We start from the raw sequence: 5279 nt of genomic DNA on the forward strand, positions 1-5279 counted from the left end.
AGGTCTATAGCTGGGCAGCGCTCAGCCACCTCAATGTGTTAACAGCGCTAGTGCGCATGCGCGCCGGCTGGTTCCGCCGCTGGACGGCTGGAATGTCTTGTTCTTTTTTTTTCCCTTGTTACTGCACATTTTAAAGATACTATTTGTCTCTGTTTTCTATCCTTCTCGCTCATTAAAAACGCTTTCTTGAAAGACTAATGATGGTTTACGGAGCAATACACTTTATTTAGTCTGCAGAAAAACATATCAGATGGCTTTTGCCGACTGCCAGTCGCAAAAGGGTTGCCAGTTATATCACTGGTCGCGCGTTTTCAACACACTGTGTTGAAAACGCAGTGTGCTAATAACATAAATAGCATAAATAACATAAATAACATAAATAACAAATAACATATATAACAAATTCAGTCTTGTACGCGTTACTAAAAAAAAGTAATCGATTACAATTACTATTACTCTTGGCTAAAAAGTATTCGATTAGATTACTTGATTACTCGACGGCAAAAGTAATTGGAGATTACTTAAAGAAGTAATTGTTACTTTTCCGATTACTTTATTGTGTGAAGACACATCTTTAGCGCTCATAACAATGAACTGCTTCCAATCTATATTTTACATTTGCACAAGTATTGAAGAAAAACTGGCTCCCTCTTTGTGGTCGTTGCACCTTCACAATGCGGACACAAGCTTAGAATTCGTTTGAAGACGTTTAATGATTTGGGCGTTCGCCAGTGTGTGTGTGTGGGGGGGGAGGGGGGGGGGGAAGCGGAGGGGGTTCTAGATCATGTTAAGCTTGAGCAAGGTATGTCGCTCAAAGTTTGCGTCGCTAATTTTATTATTCACATGAGCATGAGCTCGCATGTTATACAAAAGAGCAGCAGCTCCAGGGTTTGAAACAGATCATGTGCAGTATCCATTAGCGGAAGAGATCGCCCGACACATTCTCAACTCAAAACATTGCTTGTCACAAAGACCACGTAGGGGAAATGGGGAAATATTTCAACTGCCTTTGTTATATTTTGCATTCGCTTTAGGCATTCTTCGGTTCTGGTTCTTCTTCGGGCTGCGAGTAAGTACCGTAAGCAGGATTTTTTAATTTTTTTTTATTTCTGCGTGTGTGTGTGCATGAGGGGGCTAGTTTGAACGAAGGACTCACAAAGCTACATTCTGCTTCCTCAAACTTCGCCCTGAATGGCCTTTGTCACGCACTGTGGCTTTCCTGGGGCTTCCCACTCCCAGTCCCAGATCGAAAAAGAAAAACAAAAAAAAACATTGCACAGAAACTGTACATAGAAAGAGATCGACTTCGTTTCCTACAGCTCCGCAAAAATCTTTCTTTTTTCCGTCAGGAAAAAAAAGCAAATTTTATTTTTGTCATTTCATAAAAAAAAAGGCGTGTGCCCGGGGGGGGGGGGGGGGGGGGGGGCTCCCAGGGACAAATTGTAACGGTTACAAGTAATTTTATTACTTCAAACGGTAATCAGATTACTCTCGTGATTACTGCCTAATAAAAGTAATCAACTGATTACACAATTACTCCAAAAAGTAATCGATTACAATTAATTTGATTACTTGTAATGCGTACGGTACAAGTCTGTATAACATAAATAACATAAATAGCATAAATAACAAGTAAACAAAAAATGAGCTAAAAGCTGGAGGTACACCTAAGCATTTCTTATGAGTTGTGAATCGAAAGCATGCAAGCACCTCCTCCGCCCCTTCCGTCGTCTGCTGCGTACTATACTCGGCGACAACTTTTCTTGGCAATGCAGTGGAGGGTACAGGCACGTGTTTTCTATCCAATTTTGAGCGCTGGATAAGGCTGTGCGTGGGCTATCGTCAACTTCCTCTGCATTGCCAAGAAAAGTTGTCGCCGAGTATTAGCGACGAGATGTTTCGGTGGCGCCCTCGTTTGTTTACCTTTCGTGACGTCACTACCTTGTGTTCAACAAGTTCGATGGTGTTTGTAATGGGCACGGTGGAAGCCTGAAATCATAGCGCTCTCAAAACATTGCTGCCAACACCGTCAAAATTGAAGGTCTTTCATTCCTCTTATTTCTCTTGATGAGACATCCTTTGCTGACGTCATAGGCGGCATTCGGCCAATCGTGAAAGGCCAACCACAGCGACGCTTTCGATCGCTCACGTCGCCAATAGTCAACTTGGCTGTACTTGCTATAGACGATTGCAAGCTGGGTGACTGGCCGCCGCCATGTCTCTTCTCGAGCAGGCACGCCCGTGCGATTACGAGCTTGCGAAAGCTACGTTCACCCGCGCGTTGCACGCGCTTGCACGCATGGGCCACCACTTGTGGCGCCATGCTTGCAATTGTCTATACTCGGCGACAACTTTTCTTGGCAATGCAGTGGAGGGTACAGGTACGTGTTTTCTATCCAATTTTGAGCGCTGGATAAGGCTGTGCGTGGGCTATCGTCAACTTCCTCTGCATTGCCAAGAAAAGTTGTCCTCGGCGACAACTTTTCTTGGCAACGCAGTGGAGGGCACAGGCACGTGTTTTCTATCCAATTTTGAGCGCTGGATAAGGCTGTGCGTAGGCTATCGTCAACTTCCTCTGCATTGCCAAGAAAAGTTGTCGCCGAGTATTAGCGACGAGATGTTTCGGTGGCGCCCTCGTTCGGTTACCTTTCGTGACGTCACTACCTTGTGTTCAACAAGTTCGATGGTGTTTGTAATGGGCACGGTGGAAGCCTGAAATCATAGCGCTCTCAAAACATTGCTGCCAACACCGTCAAAATTGAAGGTCTTCCATTCCTCTTATTTCTCTTGATGAGACATCCTTTGCTGACGTCATAGGCGGCATTCGGCCAATCGTGGTGGGCCGACCACAGCGACGCTTTCGATCGCTCACGTCGCCAATAGTCAACTTGGCTGTACTTGCTATAGACGATTGCAAGCTGGGCGACTGGCCGCCGCCATGTCTCTTCTCGAGCAGGCACGCCCGTGTGATTACGAGCTTGCGAAAGCTACGTTCACCCGCGCGTTGCACGCGCTTGCACGCATGGGCCACCACTTGTGGCGCCATGCTTGCAATTGTCTATACTCGGCGACAACTTTTCTTGGCAATGCAGTGGAGGGTACAGGCACGTGTTTTCTATCCAATTTTGAGCGCTGGATAAGGCTGTGCGTGGGCTATCGTCAACTTCCTCTGCATTGCCAAGAAAAGTTGTCCTCGGCGACAACTTTTCTTGGCAATGCAGTGGAGGGTACAGGCACGTGTTTTCTATCCAATTTTGAGCGCTGGATAAGGCTGTGCGTGGGCTATCGTCAACTTCCTCAGCATTGCCAAGAAAAGTTGTCCTCGGCGACAACTTTTCTTGGCAATGCAGTGGAGGGTACAGGCACGTGTTTGCTATTCAATTTTGAGCGCTGGATAAGGCTGTGCGTGGGCTATCGTCAACTTCCTCTGCATTGCCAAGAAAAGTTGTCCTCGGCGACAACTTTTCTTGGCAATGCAGTGGAGGGTACAGGCACGTGTTTTCTATCCAATTTTGAGCGCTGGATAAGGCTGTGCGTGGGCTATCGTCAACTTCCTCTGCATTGCCAAGAAAAGTTGTCCTCGGCGACAACTTTTCTTGGCAATGCAGTGGAGGGTACAGGCACGTGTTTTCTATCCAATTTTGAGCGCTGGATAAGGCTGTGCGTGGGCTATCGTCAACTTCCTCTGCATTGCCAAGAAAAGTTGTCCTCGGCGACAACTTTTCTTGGCAATGCAGTGGAGGGTACAGGCACGTGTTTTCTATCCAATTTTGAGCGCTGGATAAGGCTGTGCGTGGGCTATCGTCAACTTCCTCTGCATTGCCAAGAAAAGTTGTCCTCGGCGACAACTTTTCTTGGCAATGCAGTGGAGGGTACAGGCACGTGTTTGCTATTCAATTTTGAGCGCTGGATAAGGCTGTGCGTGGGCTATCGTCAACTTCCCCTGCATTGCCAAGAAAAGTTGTCCTCGGCGACAACTTTTCTTGGCAATGCAGTGGAAGGTACAGGCACGTGTTTGCTATTCAATTTTGAGCGCTGGATAAGGCTGTGCGTGGGCTATCGTCAACTTCCTCTGCATTGCCAAGAAAAGTTGTCCTCGGCGACAACTTTTCTTGGCAATGCAGTGGAGGGTACAGGCACGTGTTTTCTATCCAATTTTGAGCGCTGGATAAGGCTGTGCGTGGGCTATCGTCAACTTCCTCTGCATTGCCAAGAAAAGTTGTCCTCGGCGACAACTTTTCTTGGCAATGCAGTGGAGGGTACAGGCACGTGTTTTCTATCCAATTTTGAGCGCTGGATAAGGCTGTGCGTGGGCTATCGTCAACTTCCTCTGCTATTCCCAAGAAAAGTTGTCCTCGGCGACAACTTTTCTTGGCAATGCAGTGGAGGGTACAGGCACGTGTTTTTCTATCCAATTTTGAGCGCTGGATAAGGCTGTGCGTGGGCTATCGTCAACTTCCTCTGCATTGCCAAGAAAAGTTGTCCTCGGCGACAACTTTTCTTGGCAATGCAGTGGAGGGTACAGGCACGTGTTTGCTATTCAATTTTGAGCGCTGGATAAGGCTGTGCGTGGGCTATCGTCAACTTCCCCTGCATTGCCAAGAAAAGTTGTCCTCGGCGACAACTTTTCTTGGCAATGCAGTGGAGGGTACAGGCACGTGTTTGCTATTCAATTTTGAGCGCTGGATAAGGCTGTGCGTGGGCTATCGTCAACTTCCTCTGCATTGCCAAGAAAAGTTGTCCTCGGCGACAACTTTTCTTGGCAATGCAGTGGAGGGTACAGGCACGTGTTTTCTATCCAATTTTGAGCGCTGGATAAGGCTGTGCGTGGGCTATCGTCAACTTCCTCTGCATTGCCAAGAAAAGTTGTCCTCGGCGACAACTTTTCTTGGCAATGCAGTGGAGGGTACAGGCACGTGTTTGCTTTTCAATTTTGAGCGCTGGATAAGGCTGTGCGTGGGCTATCGTCAACTTCCTCTGCATTGCCAAGAAAAGTTGTCCTCGGCGACAACTTTTCTTGGCAATGCAGTGGAGGGTACAGGCACGTGTTTGCTATTCAATTTTGAGCGCTGGATAAGGCTGTGCGTGGGCTATCGTCAACTTCCCCTGCATTGCCAAGAAAAGCTGTCGCCGAGTATAGCGCGCGCGCGCTTCGGGATCTCGGAGGCCATGGCGCGGTGGCCAATGGAGCCCCGTCGACACGCGCCAGCCAATGGAACCTAAGGCGATCACGGAAACTCTGAGCCGTTTTCACACTTCAAACTGATCACGTCAGCTCG

This window comes from Ixodes scapularis, unplaced genomic scaffold, assembly GCF_016920785.2.
Source record: "Ixodes scapularis isolate PalLabHiFi unplaced genomic scaffold, ASM1692078v2 PGA_scaffold1__304_contigs__length_218370807, whole genome shotgun sequence".
Taxonomy (NCBI): Eukaryota; Metazoa; Arthropoda; class Arachnida; order Ixodida; family Ixodidae; genus Ixodes; species Ixodes scapularis.